Here is a 22,024-nt window from a genome sequence, read left to right on the forward strand (position 1 = left end):
ATCGCATACCCCATCATTTAATCGTTTTGTTTTCAACAGCGATCGCGTAGCACATCTTCTGAACGATGGGATCAACCCTAGATCGCCTTCTTCTTCGAAGAACCACAACATTTGCCCTGATCGTGTAGCACTCCTATGCAACACTTGCACATATCTGCTTCTTCGACGAACAATTCAAAACTTAAAACAAACTTTGAATACAGATTCGATAACGATTATCAATGCCTAAAAATGCAGGGGACTTTACAAACAATCGCAAATGTAAAAGGATCTAAATCAAACTGAGGCTAATCATCCCGAAAACATCCATAAATCCGCACATCCACAGCAAAATTTAACCATTAAATCAGTGGAGAAATGCACCCACCATGAATGTAAATGTCATTTCGTTGCAGCAGATGAAATCGGAGTATCAGAACCTGGCTCTGATACCAATTGAAGGATTTCATATCGAAGAGTTCCATGTGTGTGTTCGGATCGCTCCGATCTCTCAGTGACTGAAATACAAATTATACATTCAAATCAGTTATGGAAATAAAACTTAATTAATGATATGCTATGAACAAGATAATAACAAGGGACAGAGTGCCATACCAGTTGAAGACGTTCTTCACACTTCGGCACTCCAATCAGCGGAACCCTCCAAGAGATATACCAATGCCCAGCAGCAGCGTCAACAACAGAAGCGTGAACAACCGCACAAATATGAATGCCGCGGGGACGACACCACCACTAAAGATGTAAACCCGAGACTTTCCTTGGATTATTTGCTCTTGTCACACATTGTAGGATGTTGGATTTAAGTTATTGTTGTTCCATTGTTGAAGAAAATGGCAAAGCTTTTGGTTGAAGTTGTCTTCAATAATTTTGGAATTTATAAATAAAGAAAAGAAAAGAAAAGGAATAAAGAAAAAGAAAAGAAAAGGAAAGGAAAAGGAAAAAGGAAAAAAAAAAGAAAATGAAAGAAATTGGAAACCCATTCGGTGATTAGGGTTTAAAGTGAGAACCCACTCATTTCAGCCCATTTCTCCATCATTTCCCATTATATTTTCAGAGCATTTCGAGAGAGAGAGTGAAGGAAGAGGAAGAAGAAGTTGCTGCAGGTTGGAGGTTGAAGAAGGGAGGAAAAGCTCATGCAAGTGTAACCATGGAAGAATTGGGTTCAACCTACCTATCTCTGGTTTTTAAGTCGGTTTGAGCTACACAACAAGAACTATGAGGTGAGGCCTGACTTTCTTGAAAGTTAATCTATTTTCTAACAAATTTCATGAAGGAAGCTTGAGCTAAATCTGATGTTAAGTTAATGGTTTTTGAAAAGGAAAACAGAGCACAGAATTTTCGTGCAAATCAGAAGGATCTCTGCTTTTCTCTGGTTTTTCGAACATTCTGGGGTGTATAGGTTGGACTAGAAGCTCAATTGGGTATGGTTGGAAAGCATATTCAATTTCCTATAACTTTCATGAATAATTCGTGAGCCAAAAATGAGTAGAAGTAGGTTTAATTTCAGAAGAAAGGTAGAGGGTAGCAGAGAAGCACGAATCTGTATTCGCTATGTTCCAGTGATTTTTGGACAAATCCGTTGAGAATATCGTTTTTATTCCTTCAAGTAAGTTGTAGAGGGTTCCAAAATGAAGAGTTTGATATATAGTATATTAATTTTGGTCAAGTATTGAGGAAGTTATGAGTGTTGGAAGTTAGGCTATTGAATCTGGAAAATCTGGAGAGAAAATGTGAAGTGTGATTTTATTTCTAGAATTTAGAATTCATGAGCATGAAAAGACAAGACTATTTATAGTTCTGATGCTCAGTTTCGATTGTTTGACAGGCCAAGAGGAAATAGGCCAAGTCTACAGACCAGGAAACTAGACAAGACGGTGAGTGACAAAATAAATTTCAAAAATGATTTCTAAACTGTAATTTATGCTTAAATGGTTTACATGCTTGAATATGAACTTATGAATGATACATGATTTCTATGAATGGTTTCAAGCATAAGTTTTGAGCTTAGATTTTCTAATGAGGTTTATATACGAGTACGTGATTATTGACTTCCTAAAAAGTAGTTGAAACGATACCATTTAAGGTAAAGTATGTATTAGCGAGTACTGTTTAAAGATTTTCAGTTTTTCACGAGCAAGCCGAGTAAGCTTGAGTTTTACGATAGATAAAGATAAGCAGACATGTTTTAATGTTTTCATGTGGTTTTCTAAGACTTTTATTGACTACATGACTGAGATTTGAGCCCAAGGCTATATGGTACCGTGTGCACATAGGTGATATTCCTTGTTGACGTTGAGTGTACTCCGTGACAACGATGCTGTCGGGAGTGCTGGGCGGGCCCCACTACATCATAGAACTAGTAAACGTTGGTTGTACTGGGCGTGCCCTACACAACGTTGATTTGTCATGTTAGTTAAAATGTTTTATATACTTGATATGCCTTATTAGATTTTAATGACGTACTTGCGGAACATTTGAGAAAGCTTTTAGCGTTACACGTTTTTGTTTAACGCTTTGATTGAACAGATTTATACGTTTAAACGTTTATCACATGTTTTGATTTGCGGATTTACATTTTTAAATTTAATCACTCACTGGGCTTCGTAGCTCACTCTTTCAAAATGTTTTCCCACTTTTCAGGTAGAGATCGAGCTCCCGATGCCTGATAATTGCCAAAGTCTGTTTTCTCCTAAAAGCTTCCAGATCAAGCTTCATACATGGGTGGAGTTGTACATTGTGTCTGTTTATATTGTAAATGTCTTTGTAAGAACTGGATAGTTTATGGTTGTGTAAGCACTAGATGTCGTGGTTGTGAAAACCCCAGTTGGATATGTTTTTGGTCGTCATATCTCTATCAGGTTATTTTCCAAACCGAGTTATGTTAGGACTGCACTTCATGTGTGTCTAAAGGTTTTCAGGGATTCCGCTGTGTTGTGTTACATGTAAAGTATTTTATATCTAAGATTAGTATGTTTATCAGATTCAACGATTCAGCAGGGTCAATAGGTATCGTTAGAGGAGGACGATGTCTGTTGGCTTCACGCCATCTCCCTGACTAAGCTAGCAGGTAGTCTGGGAGAGGGTGTGACAAAAGAGCCCCGGGTATTCTCGGAGTGAAAGCCCAAAGGGTGGTCTTTGGTGAATTTGGTAGAGGAAGGAGGAAACACGAATCGTATAGGCGATAAGCAAGTGGGAGGGAAAAAGGCACTATCGCATAGCAGAAGTGCTTATCGTTTAGGAGTAGCTACACGATCGTGTAGGATTTACTAAACGATCGTTTAGGTAAAGGTATACGATCATTTAGCTAAATAAGCACATTATACGATTGTTTAGAGAAGCTATGCGATCGTGTAGTCGACAGTGTGCGATCGTTTACGCACGAGGTGGACGATCATTTAGGCAGAGAGTAGCTATTGTATAGTTGTTAGCTTTAAGGCTTTAATCAAACCAAGTATTTTGATGATAACAAACTCAGATTTTTTGTACTAACATTTTCAGTGTTTCAGAGTCAGTATCTTGTAGAGCTCGGAAAGACGATTCCAATGCAATTTGAATTGCTCAAATCAGAGTTCAAACGAGAAAGTTATAAGCAAAAGAAGATTAGAGAGGAAATCCAACGTGGTAGTGACACATGGCACCTTACTGACATGGCATCCGACATGGCGGCTGAAGTGGCACACAAACGGTCAATATTGATGACGTGGAAGCTGACGTGGCACTCCAATTGGTCACTTTTTGCTGACGTGGCGCATGATGTGCCAGTGATGTGGCGACCATGGACGAATGAGATAATGACAAGTGGCAGCTGATATTTTTTTAAAAAAAGGGAGGAGAAATCGTTAATTGACACGTGGATCAATAGTATGGCGACATGTGGTGCGGGTTAAGATTTTTCAGCCTTTTCAAATTTGATTTTCTTCTTAAATTGTCATCCTTCAAATCCTTTTTATTCTCCAAATCTCAATAATTTCAATCTTTCAAAATTCCTCTCTTAATTACAAATCCTTTCCTTTTCTATTTTTATTCAATCTCCACCCTTCATTTGCAATCATATCCAATGGCCAAAATTTATCCCCCTCGCCTATAAATTCGACTTGATTTTACTCTTCGTATACACACACCAAAAGCTATCAAGTCTTAAGCTCTCAATTCTCTCTACTTTCAAATTCTTATCCTCTTTACTCCTAAATTGGCCTAAGTTATTTTTGTGAGTTTTTTTTAAGTGCTCAACTTGTGTATTTAGCCTTCAAGAGGTAATATTGTGAGATTTTCTTTTAATTTTTGGGAATTGTATTAAGGTGTGGGTACACCTTGGGCTGTGAGAAAAAGAAATTGGTTTGATCCTGAACTAGTAAAAAGGATCTTGGGTTTCTCTTTAGTCTAGGAAAAAGAGGATCGTGTGTCGGTTTAGTCCTCACCTGCAAGAGAATCACTTAGTGAAATACCCAAGAAGGAGTCTTGGAGAGTGGAGTAAGCAATTTTCCGAACCACTATAATTCCTGGTGTTTTCTCTTCCTCTCTCTCTCTTTTATTTCTTGTTTTCAAATTTTTTGCTTCTTGTCTTAGTTATTTTTTTAATCTTTCCAAATTGCATGATTTAATTTTTAGTGTGTTATTTAAATCTATCCTTGATTAAATTGTCTTTAAATTTGAAGTTATCATAGCTTGCATGATTTAAGTTTTGTCTTGCATAAATTTTCTTTAATCAAATTAGTGGGTTAAGTTTATTGAGCATTGTTTCAAGATAAAATTATTAAAAAAAAAATATTGGTAGTCAACCCTATTCACCCCCCCCCCCTCTAGTGTTGCCTTTAGATCATACAATAGTCTCTCGTAAAGCTTAAGTGATCATTTAGTATCACTAGCACGCTCTCTTACGAATTCTTTGGACGATTGACGAACGATCCAAAAATGAAAACTCTTTTCATTTTTATTTCATCGATTACAATAACCGACTCATTCCCACTAACCAACATCCAAACACGATTTTTGGGTTAATTATCATATAATTAACCAACTAATTAAGTAATAAATATAATCATATATCCTATTGTTTGATATCACATATCTACTATAGTATTTTCTCCTCTACTTGATATAAATCATATTTATATCTAATTTCCTCCAAAATAATGTATCTCATACATTTAGCCAATTATATCATATATAATTAACCAGTCCAATTATATAATATATAATCGAACTTCCTCTTGTCAATTTGAACATTTCAAATTAACCCAAATACTGGTTCTCGACTTTATCCAAGCTACCTAGGGGACCTAATTGACCTGTGGCTCAAAGCTTCAACAATCGTGAATAGCTGACTAAACTCTTTAGCCTCAAGATCCATGATAACGGGTAGAAATGCACGTTATTACAGCGCAAAGTTATAAAAAAATGCAGGATTGCAATGATAAAAATATACAATATTGCGTCCAAAACCATTAAGTTCACAACATTGTGATCGCATGCGTCCATCGCATTAAAATAGCTAACTTATGTATTTTTATGCAAAAAATGCGTTGATGTAAGGCGGAAATGGGATCAAAAAAGATTAACGACCGAGCGCATTAAGAGATTGCGTTGACGCAAGGCTATGCGATCATTTGCGCTCGCGAATATTTGCTCAAGAAGGTTGCCACATAGATTCGGCACATCATGGTGGGTGCATCTAGGTGAAAAGCATAATAAATTACGATGGGACAGAAAGCTGATGACGGTTGATTCCGATTTAAGTTGACAAGCCGCTAATGACCTACTGTAGTAAGAACACTCACTTTTCGGTGACAAATATTTGGCGTATCAGACAGAGAATTAATGTCATCCCATCAGTGCAATCATAAGAGAGAAGAAGCCTTTCACCCCGAAGCTCTATAAATATCGAAGGCCACCTTCAGTGAAGGAGTTCGTTCAGTTAGATAATTTTCCCTTTAGATAGAAGTAGCCTTGTTCATAGTTTTCTTTTACTTAGAAGGCGAAAGCGAGCGAAGGGAGATTATACCGAGAGATCATTCTAGTGAACTTGGAAGAGTGTCGGAAGTGTCAAAACCAGAGAGAGGGCCGACTCTTCCGGAAGCAAGAACATCTTTTGGGCGAAATAGAGATAACATAGTGTAAAAGCCTTGGGAAGCAAGGAATTGCTACTAGGCTCTCTACCCTTATTTCCATTGTCATTTTGTACTCTGAACTTATTTATAGAAATGGAAATTGCATCTTTATATTTGTTCACTCTCTATACATTACGCATGAGTAGCTAAATCTGTCGAATGGGTCGAGAAGCACTTAGCTAGCATAACCTGAGATCTTCATTCTATGAAATTATCTTGTATTATGTATGCATCATTGGTCCATTAGAGATACCCGGGAGGGTAGTCTAAGGATAGAATCTAGGCTTGGAAAAGTCAGGTCAGAATCGAGGCTCTGGAGAGTCAGATTAGAATGCATAATCAAGAGATAAAAGTTTAGGAATAAGTTCTGTTTGCTATTAATGCATCGCACCCTCGAGATAGGTTATGATTTTATGCGGTCGCCTTGTCCTTATGTGCATCTTGCATCATCGCATAGGCAAGAAGTAGAGACTTAGGAATAAGCTCTATAGACATTATCACATGCGTCCTAAAATTAGAAGTCGTCGCATTTGCATTGGAAAATGAGTTGCGGTCGCATGAGTGTAGCATGATCGCATAGCTTGAACGCATTCTTGGGAAACGCTAGCTAAAGACCTTCTCAACCTGTTCCTCCGCATACTCAGTGTATCTGTCACATAATTACGTTTTTCTCAAATCAGCCGCACACTTTTATACTGTAAATAACAAATCAACCAAATCCTTGATTTATTTGTTACCACAAAGTGATCTAAAAATTACCACCGCATATTATTTTTCTTAGTCCCTAAGTTCGACCCTGGGCTTACCAGGCAACTCAGTAGGATTTATACTTGGATCTTGCTGAGAAAACTTGCATGCTCAACGCATTTTCCATCAGTAATCCTTACCATTATTTCATCGCATAAAATAACTGTTGGAGGAAAAATTATGGGTTGTGAATGCAATATTGTTTGTGCTGTATAGCAAGCTATACATTTCTGCCCATGCGTTGGAATGAAAAATATGTGTTAATCTCGTATGCAATGACCATGCATTCCTATCACAAGTTTTCTTGCCTTCTTGCCAAGTATAACGAAAACGCAAGTTTCTCCAATAATCCGAGGTCGAACATCGGAACTTGTCACTCAATGGCGATCACCGCATACATTCGTCTATGCGATAGCTCGGCTTTCAGCACATGCGTTTGATTTTTTGATTGCTTATTTCCAGCGCATGAATTTGATTCCTGCGGTAGTTACAAAAATAGACACTTTGACACGGAATAATGCATAATATTGGGGCCAGTGAGGATTGAGGTGCTAATCGACACAAAACTCAATTTTTCATAAATTCTAAGTATTATCACCGCATTTTCTACTTGTTAGCCTTCATAATTCTAAATAAAAGGCTTATAATAACTAGCATTTCTGCCAGTTATCACACCCCCAAACATAGAATCATGATTGTCCCCAAGCATGCATTAGACTCAAGAAATTCTTAACTCACCTTCCGGCGTTCGTTTGCGATGACCAGCCTCTCAGAATATAATTTACTCGTACCTCTAACCATGAACACAATGCCCTCCTCCACTTTGGCTACTTCTTCAAAGAGATTTTTTCTAAATTAAATTCGATAAGCTTTTGCTCAAAAACTTTTTAATCATTGTCCGCAACTTTGCGTTCGGCTCTTGAGAATGCGTTCGTTCAAAAAAATCAAGATTATACGATTAATTATTCGAATGCGTTGTTGAACCTGGTTACGCTCTTTGTTTTGGCTTACCCCTACGTGTGTCATGCGGGCATCCAACTTCGGTTGCATTCCATATTCAACTCAACTCATGTCTTGCTTAATTTGACTTATGCCAGAAAGAGGAGTTGTGTATATGCGTTGCTTTTGGCGACTTACCTTCATTTTGGCTTGCCCCCACTGATAACTTGTAGAAATACAAGTTATTTATACTGTTTTATTTAGATATTGAGGCTAAAAGAAATAAAAGTTGCATCGATAGTATGGAAATTGGCTAAGAAATGCGAAAATTATAAAATGTCGTAAATACACCCACTAACACCATTGCGATGGTATAATAGAATGTTTCAGTTTCTGTTTTGCAGGAAATCAATTACCGCATGCGTTCAAGGCTCAAAGACAAGATAAACAACGCATTTACATCGCATTGTGCCATCAATCAAGAACGAAGAGATGATCAACGCAATGACGGCACATGCGACAATCGATCTTGAGCTTAGCGATCAACGCAATTTCAACCGCATGCGGCGATCGATCGAAGATGTGAAGAGCAACGCATTTGCGAAGGATTCGGACAAGTGTACAGCTTTTAGTTGTGTGTTTCTGACGGATTGATTGCGTAACAGAAGGAATTTTCCATTCCACCATTTCAGGAACTACCATAACTATACAATGGGGACCACAAACTCAAAGAGCCAAGGCATCGCCTATAAATAGCTTCTTCAAATTCGCTGAAAGATATATAGATACAGATACAGATACAGATACAGATACTGGTACATACATGTATACATAGAGACGTGCATATACTGATTCTGAGAGAGAGGCTAGTCTGAAGTGACTGTCCAGAGTAGATCTGGGAGAACCACGAGACAAGGTTGAAAGGTGAGTCTCCAAGCAGAGAATCCTTCCAATTCTTGTAGTTGAAGCTCTGTGCGAAGGTCAATTCTACTGGGAAAGCAAGCCTGAGAGGGAAGCTTTCCTCTTTACCACTTCCACATGCTGGCAAGCACAATATCCGTTCAGGATCTATGTCAAGATGTTGACACTCTTTTCGTATTTGTTTCTAATCTCTATTTCATCATCTGTATTCATCTTCACTAATATTTCATTCACAACATGTATCAAACGCTTAATTTTAGAATTAAATGTAATGATAGCCACCATTTTCATCTCTCTGTCTCTTTCCGTACATCGATAATCCATTTTCTCCATGATGTGTTCTTAATCCCCTGGGTAATTAGCAAGAATTAAGCGAGTGAGTTAAATTGTGTTAAGGAAATAATTAAGTTTAGCTAAAGCATGCTCAACAGCATCTTCACCTATGAGAGAAAAGTGAAGATGTTATTCCGCCTATCGAGAGAAGGTTGGAAGAATACATTAACTAAAGCAAGAAGTATTTCTAGAGATGGAAACAACCTTATGTTCATCACTTCATCCCTGTTTCACCATAGAGATATGGGGACGCGGCCGATCACCGAGAGGTGTACGCCAAGGGAAAGCGGAACCTTAGTTGTGTCTTTAACGTAATTGAACAACTTGCGATGTTTTTACTATTTTCTTTTTCTCTTTCTACTTCATTCATAAAGATTTGACATCGCATACATCGATTCTTTGTACAACTTCACAGTCAGTTCTCGACCTCAGTATCATGTATCATGTATCATGTATCTTGTATCTTGTATCATATTAGTTTAGGATTTAACTTATCAACTAAATTTTATTTCGTCGCAATTTATATTCCTGTATAAACCACCATTCTATATTCATTGTTAAAAATCGGTCGCATGTATCACATAAGTAACGCATTAACGAAAACAATCCTCGTGTTCGACCTCGGATCATTCTGAGAAACTTGCATTAGAATTATACTTGGTTTCAGCGCAAGGAAACTTGTGACACGCACTACTTCATCGCATACTACAAGAATATCATCATCAACGTATATACTTAGACGTAGTATCACATAAAATTCTCTTTATCGCAAAGCACTTGAGCGCATATACAACAAATCATTCATTTCATTCACAAACCATGCGTTAGAGTTAGATAAAGAAAAAGAGATTAAATTTATGCCATCAAGTTTATGGCAACATGAACTTCAATCATTTTCATCATCAGTAGTGTGTATAAGCGATACATAACATACACATCACAACTTCCATTTGCTCTTAAGAATGCATTCGTTCAAAACAATTCAAGATTATGCGATTACTTATTCGAATGCAGTGTTGAACCTGGTTACACTCTTCGTTTTGGCTTACCCCCACGTGTGTCATGTGGGCATCCAACTTCGGTTGTGTTCCATATTCAACTCAACTCATGTCTTGCTTAATTTGGCTTATGCCAGACAGAGGAGTTGTGCATATGCATTGCTCCTGGCGACTTATCTTCATTTTGGCTTGCCCCTACGGGTGTCATGCGGACATCCAACTATGGGTAAGTGCCTTTCACAACTTAACTCCTATCAACATGGGTTTCCCCATTGCGTTGACAGTGGAGTTGTTATTTTCAAATTTATTTTAATAGAAATAATCGCAATGTAATGAACACAATTATCCGAGACTGCTGCCACCCCCAAACTTAGAGGTTGGCATCGTTCTCACCGCAAGCTAAAAACAAACTCAACAGGAATGCGGTAATAAACGTTGAAGAAAGGTTTGCGCGCAATAAAGCTTAGACTTTCAAATTTTGAAGAAGCTATTAAAAGTAAGGAGAGCCTTGCAATGCTTAGTTAGCAGATGCGGTGAATTATTTGTACCATCATAGATGCATCACAAAGGACCACAATCAGACAAGGAGAATTTCAAAAGGATAATTCATAAAAGATAACAAGAAAAGAACCTTAAGTAGAATAACGCATGTGATAATGCGTTGAAGGATGAGGAGGATTCTTCCGTTGTATCTGCACACCGAGGAGGGTTATTATCGCACCTACAAGGAGCAAACACACCACAACCAAGGAAGCAATCGCATATCCAAAACAATAATAATGAAAGAAATAAGGTTAACTATGAAAGTGAAGTAAAGATAGAGTAGAAGACGTCCCTGGAGAAATTGGAGTGAAGCCACCGCGAGGAGTCTTCCATGTAGGAGATTGATCTCAACTGCTTAGGTCGAGACTCGTTGCCCTGACCATTGGAGCTTCCAGCAATTGTTGGACGCATGATGGTTGACATGCGCCTAAGAACGTTCCGACGAAGACTGAGAGATAGCCGCCAACAACAACAATAGGAGAAAGATAACATGGTGGAACAACCAGGAAATGGAGCACCAAATGAAAATAATGTCATGGCGAATCCCATCCTATTGGCGAACGACTGATGACGGGAAATTAGATGTCAATTACTCAACCACTAAAATTCCGTGGACGCAATATGCGATGCATGTTCTTAAAGTATGCATTGATTATCATGCGTCAATGGTCATGCGTTGGAATGACTATGCGTTAACAAATGTATGCGATGACCATGCATCCTGTCACAAGTTTTCTCGCACTCATGCCAAGTATAACACGATCGCAAGTTTCTCGAGTGATCCGAGGTCGAACTCAGGGACTTGTAGCAAGATGTATGCGGTAATGTGCATGCGACAGTTGAATAAAAGAATGGTGGAGGGGTTTCTATGTTAACACTACTCCTACTCCTATCTAACAGATAACGCAATGAGAATATGAATGAGAGGTAGAGACACAACAACTATTGACAGGAAGTAAATGGATGGAAAAGTAGATAAAATGTGGAGATGTCTTCACTGCAACCCTTAACAGTGACCGCAAGGGCAACCTTAGTCAACGCAAGCCATGTGATCATGCTACACACACTTGAGCCTAACTCTAGGACGTATGCGATGTATATGTGAAAGTGTCGAGAAGCCTATGCCAGCCTAAACCCCTATAGCCCTCTCACGTGCTCTCACCGCATGAGTGTGATGGCCGCATATCACCAATATACCCTACTTCCTGGACGCGTGCAATATCCTATCTGTAGGGTGCATATGCTGTGTGATGGCAAACGAAACTTATTCCTAAGTCTCCATTCTTGCTTATGCAAACCTAATCTAGCTCTTCCGAGCATCGATTCTAACCTAGCTCTCTCGAGTCTTAGGTTCTTTCTTTAGACTCTCTCCCGAGTAGCTCTAAAGGTGCAATGGACACATACATAAGACAAGGTAACCACATGAACTTGGCTAATGTAAGATTATTCCTATCTCTAGTGAATACTTGCTTACATTGCTTAATGCGACCAGCCACTTACCCTTTCAAGCAGTTAGTTGTTGCTGACTCTATTCATGGACAAGCGGGCTACAGCTTCACACTAAACAAATAAGGTTTTCTCACACACTCATGCTACACACACCTTCTGGTGGTTTGCTACATGCTTCATATCTCTAATCCACATGACTAAGTATGCGATAATCTAGCAATCTCACTAAGTGATGCAATGAAAGTTAAGGCTGCTAAGTAAAGAAAGATGAAGATGGAATCGAAGGAAACACAAAGATGCATTGAACACATAATGTATTAATTCTTAATCATAAAATGTAATACAATACAATATAAGAAAATAAGAGAAAATGAAATGACCGACTGGAAGCAATAACTTGCATCTAGCAGATGTGCGTCAAGGCTGCCGGTGGTTCCATGGATGGGCGGTGGAGCTGACTCTCCCAAGATCTAGCTCCGATCGAAGGCTCTGATCGTCACTTAGAATGGAGGAAAGAGATGAAGAACTCTCAAGCTTTCTTCTCACGCATTTGTCTGGATCACAAAGATTTGCCCAAAGGCAAACCTCAGGCGAAAACCTTGGATAGGTTGAAATTCTGCTCATCGGCTTCTTTATATAGAGCTTGGATCGCCGACAGCATTAATGGACTACACTGATTTTGACATTCGCGGCGCGTTTAGTCCTTTCGGAATCTTTGCTGCTAACGGCGTGGTAGGTGAAATGTCAACGTCATCTTTTGCTTTTCCCGAGATATGCGTTGATGTGTTCATTCCACCAACCTTGCATTGATCCCTCTATTATGCGTTATCGTGTAGCCGCAATCATTCAGTGATCGCATTCGCTTAATATCACAACTTCGACACGATGACTGCAATCACTTGACGAGCGCAAGTCCCATGCGATGGATGCATGCAGCTGATTACCGCAACACCCATGCGTTGATCAATGCGTTCGCCTTTGCGATGGAGAGTTTCTTCGCATTCGGTCATCTATGCAATAGTTCAGATTCCGCGTTTGCGTTACCTACAAAAATAGAACATTGAACGCATAATAACGCATAATAATAAATTAACTGAGATTCTCAATGCTGAACGCCGCAAGCTCATTTTCTCATGAATTCCTAACATAATTACCGTATATTCTACTTAACTGCCCTCATAATTCTAAATAAAAGGCCTATGATGACATGCATTTCTGCCTATCATCAACGACCGCAATAGGCTCATTCGGGACTATGCGTCGCCCAACCTCTATGATTTCTCCCCAGGAATCATAAGGCCTGTCTTGACGGATCGAGATTCGAAATGAAGCCGGTGATGCTGTAGATGATTAAAACTGCCAGACAGTTTGATGGAAGGCATGGCGAGGACCCACAAGCCCACATCTGGAGTTTCATATAGATCTTCAACACTTTTGTGTTCCCTAATATCTCCATCGAGGAGGTTCGACTAATCTTTGTTTCCATTTTCGTTGTGTGACCAGTCACGAAAATGGGCTTATTATCTCGAACCGGGGGAGATTACCTCATGGGAGTAAGTAGTAGAGAAGTTTATGAAGAAATACTTCCCTCCAACGGTGAATACTAGAAGAAGGAAGTTGATAACCAATTTTGAACAGCATATTGACGAATAGCTCAGCGACGCATGGGTGAGGTTTAAGAGGCTGGTAAGAGACTGCCTACATAATGGCTTACCAGACTGCTTACAGATGGAGATTTTCTACCAAGGATTAAACCCTGCATCGCAGACAGCTGCAAATGCGGCAACAGCTGGTGGTCTGATTGATAAAACTTACGAAGAGGCAAAAAATATACTTGATCGCATTTCAAAAAATCACGAGGACTGGAGAGAAAGCGATCAAAGATTAAGAATTACAGACAGTGATGCGAACAACGGGGCCATCGCATCCCTTCAGTACCAAATGACTACGATGATGAGTTTGATACAAGGCATCGCAATTAATAGCACGAGAGCGCAAAAAGGGCAGGTCAGCACAATTGCTCAAACGTCCACAAGTTGTGTCATCTGTGGAGAAGCACTGATAACTTGTAGAAATACAAGTTATTTATATTGTTTTATTTAGATATTGCAGCTAAAAGAAAGAAAAGTTGCGTCGATAGTATACAAATTGACTAAGAAATGCGAAAATCATAAAATGTCGTCAATACACCCACTAACACCATTGCGATCGTAGACTAGAATGTTTCAGTTTCTGTTTGTAGGAAATCAGTCACTGCATGCATTCACGGCTCAAAGATAAAGTGAACAATGCATCTACGTCACATTGCGCCCATCAATCAAGAACAAAGAAATGATCAACGCAATGATGGCGCATGCGACAATCGATCAAGAGCTTAGCGATCAACGCAATTTCAACCGCATGTGGTAATAAAAATAACACTGCATGTGGCAATCGATCGAAGATGTAAAAAGCAATGAATTTACAAAGGATTCTGACAAGTGTACAACTTTCAGTTGTGCATTTCTGACGGGTTGATCGCACAACAGAAGGAATTTCTCATTCCGCCATTTCAGGAACTACCATAACCATAAAGTGGGGACCACACATTCAAAGAGCCAAGCCTCACCTATAAATAGCTTCTGCAAATTCACTGAAAGATATACATGAATAAATAGAGACGTGCATATACTAATTCTAAGAGAGAGGCTGGTCTGAAGCGACTTATAGAGTAGATCCAGGCGAACCACGAGACAAGGCCGAGAGGTGAGTCTCCGAACAGAGAATCCTTCTAATTCCCTTAGTTGAAGCTCTGTGCGAAGGTCAATTCTACCGAGAAAGCAAGCCTGAGAGGGAAGCTTTCCTCTCCACTACTTCCACACGCCGGTAATCATAACCTCCGTTCAGGATCTGTGTCAAGACATTGACACTCTTTCTGTATTTGTTTCTAATCTCTATTTTATCATCTGCATTCATCTTCTTTACTCTTTCATTCACAACATGTATCAGACGCTTAATTTTAGTATTAAATTTTATGATAATTTCCATTGTCATCTCTCTGTCTCTTTCCGTACATCCATAATCCATTTTCTCCATGATGTGTTCTTAATCCCATGGGTAAATAGAAAGAATTAAGCGGGCAAGTTAATTTGTGTTAAGGAAATAATTAAGTTTAGCTAAAGCATACTCGACGACATCTTCACCTGTAAGAGCAGAAGTGAAGATGTTATTCCGCCTATCGAGAGAAGGTTGGAAGAATGCGTTAACTAAAGCAAGAAGTATTTCCAGAGATGAAAACAACCTTGCATTCATCACGTTCATCCCTGTTTCACCATATTGGGAACACGGTCGATCACCGAGAGGTGTACGCTATGGGAAAGCAGAACCTTAGTTGCATCTTTAACGCAATTGACAAACTTGTGATGTTTTTACTATTTACTCTTTCTCTTTCTGTTCATTCTTAAAGACTTGCCATCACATACATCAAATCTTTATACAACTTCACAATCAGTTCTAGACCTCAGTATCGTGTATCATGTATCTTGTATCGTGTATCATATTAGTTTAGGATTTATTTTATTAACGCATTTTTACTTTCACCACAATTTATATTTCTGTATAAACCCAAATTCTTTATTCATTATTAAAAACCGGTCGCATGTATCACAATAGTAGCGCATTAACGAAAACAATCCCTATGTTCGACCTCGGATCATTCTGAGAAACTTGCGTTGGAATTATACTTGGTTTCAGCGCAAGGAAACTTGTGACATGCATCACTCCATCACATACTATGAGCATATCATTAACAACGTATATATTTAGACATAGTATCGCATAGAAATTCTCTTTATCGCAAGCACTTGAGCACATATACAACACATTATCTATTGTCACAGTGCATGCATAATAAAGAGATTAAATTTTATGTCATCAAGCACATCCGTTGGAAGAATGCCCAGGAAATCATCAGTCAGTATGCTTCATAAAGAACAACCCTTATTCCGATACGTACGTACAACCCCGGGTGGAGAAACTACCCCAATTTCGCATGGAAAAATCAACAACAAAGATTCCAACCAGTGGCGCAAAAGGAAAGGCCACCAGGATTTTTCTCGCGAACAAACGGTCAGACGCACAATCAAGCAAACAGTTTGCAGGCATCGCAATCTTCATCCTTATAGAACTTGCTGAAGCAGTATATTGAGAAGAATGAATCAGTGCTTCAAAATCAAGTAACGTCTATAAGAAATCTTGAAATTCAACTAGGATAGATTGCGGGCGAACTCAAAAATAGACCGCAAGGAGCATTACCGAGCTCAACTGAGCTCCCTCGCAACTCTAAGGGTACAGGAAAGGAACAATGCTTAGCAGTCTCCTTGTTAAGCAAAAAAATGACAGCGGGAGTAGGGGAGGAACCCATTGCGACCAACTTGAATGCGGTAACAATTGAGGATCCGTTGACTTATGATTCAGAAGAGCCCGTGAAGATGAACCCAGAAGTTGCGTCCACCTTCAAGCCTCTAGTACACGAGACAAAAGAAGTCCAGCTACCACTATTTCCGCAAAGATTGAAAAAGAAACAGAATGATGAAGATAAGATCGACACAAAGGCAGTAACGCAAAATACTATGATCCCACCAAAAATGTGCGACCCAAGAATCTTAATGATACCATGTTAAATTGGAGGGGTCTACACGGGTCAAGCACTATGCGATCTTGGGGCGAGTATAAACGTAATGCCGCTATCAATCTTCAAACGATTGAATATGGGCAAACTCACGCTCACAACGGAGACTCTTCTACTTGCGGACAGATCTTAAATACACCTCGAGGGAGAGTTGAAAGATGCCGCAATCTCAATTGACAAATTCATCTAGCCGGCAGACTTCATCATTTTGGACTATAAAGCGGATGAAGATGTGCCCATCATACTAGGATGACCATTCCTCTCGACCAGTCGCGCTCAAATTGATGTGCACAAGGGGAAATCGTTATGAACATCAATAGGGAAAACCTCCAGATTAAGATAGTCAAGATCCTAGAAGACCGGGAAAAGAAAAAATTCGTCGTGGACGTAAAAAGTCCAGCTTGAAATAAGCAGTCCTTGAATTACTATGCGACTCAACCTCATCAGGGACGCAATCCTTTTGAATATCCTCTTTTCATACCAATGCTTCATGAACTTTCATTACCTTATTGTTATCTATTATCGCATATTTGCATATTTAATTAAAAAATAATAATGTGATCGTTTTGAACGATCTGATAAATGATTTTGCTAACTCTGTTATTATTTGACCCTCTCAATGTTTTCTTTGCAATGATCGAGATGAACGATTGCGGAGGCACTACACGAATGACACAATTACTTTATTCCGTCACCGCAATCAATTTGCCGCAAAGAAGGATGCATTCATAAATAATGCAGGCGACAGTGCAATTTTGGGGGTTGTATCTTTCCTTGACTTTATTTATTCCAAATTTATCACTATTGCATCGCATTTTAACTTTGACCATTTTAATTACTGCATCCTCTTTAGTCGACGCAATCATTTAACATTGATTAATTTAGAAAGTCACCGCATGATTTCTCTTTGCCAATTATGATTTCAATGATGAAACGCATGCTTCTATTTTTTCGTATTTACTAGAGTCAGCTTAATTTTAGGACAGTCACCTCATGAAAAATTTCTAGAAGTTAGTGGTCTGCTAGCTTTCTTTCAAACTGACTCTTTATGAAACTTATTAAGAGCATCGCATGACTTCTTTCAATCTTTTAACAATGAGGACATTGCCGCATTTTAAATTTGGGGGTGCAGTATTCATTTTCAACCTTGCTATTTTTTAGCTTACAAAAAAAAAATCTCACAACTGCGATCAGATCCTACTCGTAGTTGGATGTTCGCATGACACACGTGGGGGCAAGCCAAAACGAACGTAGGAATCGTGGTCAACACATAAATAAATGATCGCAACTTCATTGCCAAATAGGCATGAGTTTAGACTGAAAAAGAGTACCTTGCTCGTAGTTGGATGTCCGCATGAAACACGTGGGAGCAAGCCAAAAAGAAGGCTAGGCACTTGGATCAGCGCAAGGTCATAAAAAAAAAATCTGCTGCAAGGATAAAAATCATTTGAAAACACCCCAGTGAAAAGTTTTTTTTTTATGAAATAAATCATGCTATGCCCTAGAATCTGATAAAGTCTTTTTGAAGGTTAAACTTGCGGTCCCTAAATTTTAGAAATATTTTAAGAAGAGACCTGGATAAAAATTAAGGAAATTTTGGTGCATAGGATTTGAATAAGGCATCCTCGAGAAATCTAGGAAAGAAAAGGCGGTCGACTTTCTAAAGAAAATCTTTAGCTTATGCTTGAGGACAAGCATTGTTTAAATTTAGGGGTGTGATAACGGGCAAAAATGCACATTATTACGGTGCAAAGTTATAAAACAATGCAGGATTGCGATGATAAAAATATACAATATTGCGTCCAAAAGCATTAAGTTCACAACATTGCGATCACATGCGTCCATCACATTAAAACAGCTAACTTATGAATTTTTGTGCAGAAAATGCGTTGACATAAGGCAAAAATACGATCCAAAGAAATTAACGTCCGAGCACATTAAGAGATTGCGTTGACAAAGGCTATGCAATCATTTGCGCTCGCGAATATCTACTCAAGAAGGTTGCCACATAGAGCCGGTGCATCATGGTGGGCACATCTGGGTGAAAAGCGTAATAAATGGCGATGGGACAAAAAGCTGATGACGGTCGATTCCGAATTAAGTTGACAAGCCGTTAACAACCTACTGTAGCAAGTACAATCAACTTTTCGGTGACAAATATTCGGCGCATCAGACAAAGAATTAATGCGATCCCATCAGTGCAATCATAAGAGAGAAGAAGCCTTTCACCCCGAAGCTCTATAAATACTGAAGGCCACCTTCAGTGAAGGAGTTCGTCCAGTTAGATAATTTTCCCTTTAGATAGAAGTAGCCTTGTTCATAGTTTTCTTTTACTTAGAAGGCAGAAGCGAGAGAAGGGAGATTATACCAAGAGATCATTCTAGTGAGCTTGGAAGAGTGCCGGATGCATTGAACCAGAGAGAGGATCGACTCTTGAGGAAGCAAGAACATCTTTTGAGTGGAATAAAGATAACACAGTGTAAAAGCCTTGGGAAGCAAGGAATTGCTACCAGGCTCTCTACCCTTATTTCCATTGTCATTTTGTACTCTGAACTTATTTATAGAAATGGAAATTGCATCTTTATATCTGTTCACTCTCTGTCGAATGGGTTGAGAAGCATTTAGCTAGCATAACCTGAGATCTTCATTCTATGCGATTATCTTGTATTATGTATGCGTCATTGGTCTATTAGAGATACCTGGGAGGGTAGTCTAAGGATAGAATCTAGGCCTGGAAAAGTTAGGTTAGAATCTAAGCTCAGGAGAGTCAGGTTAGAATACATAATCAAGAGATAGAAGATTAGGAATAAGTTCTGTTTGTTATTAACGCATCTCATGCACCCTAGAGGTAGGTTATGATTGTATGCAGTCACCTTGTCCTTGTGTGCATCTTGCATCATTGCATGGGCAAGAAATGAAGACTTAGGAATAAGCTCTATAGACATTATCGCATTCATTGCATGCGTCCTAAAATTAGGAGTCATCGCATTTGCATTGGAAAATGAGTTGCGGTCGCATGAGTGTAGCATGATCGCATAGCTTGAATGTATTCTCGGGAAACGCTAGCTAAAGACCTTCTCAACCCGTTCCTCCGCATACTTAGTGTATCTGTTGCATAATTACTTTTTTCTCAAATCCGCCGCACACTTTTATACTGTAAACAACAAACCAACCAACTCCTTGATTTATTTATTACCGCAAAGTGATCTAAAAATTACCACCACATATTGTTTTCCTTAGTCCCTGAGTTCGACCCTGGGCTTACCAGACAACAAAGTAGGATTTATACTTGGATCTTGCTGAGAAAACTTGCATGCTCAACGCAATCCCTACCATTATTTCATCGCGTAAAATAAGGCATCAATCCACCATCCATTAACTGTCAGGCATTCCACTAAAGACCAACAGTTGAACTCTTCTTACCATAGATATATTTCTGTGTCCATCGGATATAACCAATCATGAGTACGTTGACCCTTCACAGATGCTCGTAAGTACAGCTAGGCCAAATTACCGTTATGCCCATATAGTTACATCTCACTCCTTAAGTACCACGGATTCCTCTAATGAACAATACAACATAGTCCAACTATGTGTGAACAGCTCTCGGTCCAAGAGAAGGTGTGTGGCGCCATATCGTTTAAGCCCTGGAATCAGCCCTTAAGGGAGCTATCTATCCACTTACCCCTGCCTCGGGAAAGAAGTGAATTCTATCTTGTGTAGCTGAGTTCTCAGCTCCCAAATCAGACGAATCCCCAAAATGGTAGGTTTGAATCGGTGAACTTGCCACTCGCACCCATACAAATCAAAGGACCGCCCTCAATGGCAGGAGTTCCCAACTCACTCAGGATTGAGGTCATGTTACCTATGGTCATCCTGGTAAAGTGAAGTCTCTGTCATGAACGATGTTATATAATGAGACGTTAACACTTCATGGTCAGGTCTTATACAAATTCTTTGTATAGACGCCCCTACTCGCATGTCCCCAACACGAATGATCAGGATCAAACCATCTGTGACAAGTCACAACACTTGTGACCATTCCACAAAGCAAGCCACATCCGTAGCGTCACAGGATAAGGTTTCCCTTCTATATCCATATACTACAGACCATTTTGGTTATCACTCAAGACATGATCCACTTGTATATCACCACATACATGCTTGAGTCACATACAAATAACCAGAGATTTTATGTTTATTGGTTTGTGGTAAAGCAAATAAAACAAGTAATTGAGCAAAAATCAAGATGTGAAGTAAATATCATATATTAATAACACAAACTTTCATACATACTATTTACAAACTACTGGACACGAGACTGTAGGGCATCAACCCCAACAGTTATATGGGATGTCTATGACGACGATGAGGATGACTCAGGAAGTTTAATCCCCTTTGGAGAGCTTACCACCTTTTCTATGATAGAGCCGGTAAGTATGCCCTCATGTTTTGATAATGAATCTTCTGACAAGGTGCTTCCTTCTATTTTGCAGGCACCTAAATTTGAATTGAAGAAGCTTTCAGACCACCAAAAATACGCCTATCTAGCGAAAGTTGAAACCTTGCCGATTATTATTTCCAAGAACCTAACTGAGGAACAAGAGAAGCAACTGGTTGAGGTATTGCAAAAATATAAGCTGGCCATTGGATGGACGTTGGCTAACATTAAAGGTATTAGCCCCGTTGTGTTCATTCATTGAATCTCTTTGAAAGATGGAGCTAAGCCTTTTCGACAGCCTCAACGGCGTCTAAATCCTGTCTTGAATGGGGTAGTCATGAAAGAGGTCTTCAAACTCTTGGATGCAGGTATTATCTATCATATCCCTGATAGCGAGTGAGTCAGTCTTATTCATGTAGTGCCTAAGAAAATAGGTATCACTGTGGTAAAAAATGATTAGGGTAGTTTGATTCCTATTAGGGTCTAGAATGGGTGAAGGATGTGTATAGATTTTAGGAAATTAAATATTGCAACTAGAAAAGACCACTTACCTATAACCTTTCTTGATCAGATGCTGGAAAGGCTTGTTGGGAAGCCCTTCTTCTGTTTTCTTGATGGTTTTTCGGGTTTCTTTCAGATCCCGATAAATCAAGAGGACTAACAGAAGACGATATTTACGTCCTTATGGCACCTTCGCCTCGTCCTTATAACCTTTCTTGATCAGATGCTGGAAAGGCTTGTTGGGAAGCCCTTCTTCTGTTTTCTTGATGGTTTTTCGGGTTTCTTTCAGATCCTGATAAATCAAGAGGACCAACAGAAGACGATATTTACGTACTTATGGCACCTTCGCCTTCAGGAGACTACCATTTGGACTATG

The 22,024-nt window shown here is 39.2% G+C and overlaps 1 long non-coding RNA gene across 1 annotated transcript; it reads left to right on the forward strand.

Annotated features, from left to right (window-relative positions):
• Positions 1–924: 924 nt before the first annotated feature.
• LOC150036632 (uncharacterized) lies at positions 925–2,979 on the forward strand. The gene is made up of 3 exons (XR_016528994.1): positions 925–1,220; positions 1,826–1,874; positions 2,641–2,979. It is a non-coding gene; the product is annotated as an uncharacterized LOC150036632 (long non-coding RNA).
• The last annotated feature ends 19,045 nt before the right edge of the window (positions 2,980–22,024 follow it).

This window comes from Benincasa hispida, chromosome 4 (genome assembly GCF_027475165.1).
Source record: "Benincasa hispida cultivar pf3 chromosome 4, pf3_genome.v1.1, whole genome shotgun sequence".
NCBI lineage: Eukaryota > Viridiplantae > Streptophyta > Magnoliopsida > Cucurbitales > Cucurbitaceae > Benincasa > Benincasa hispida.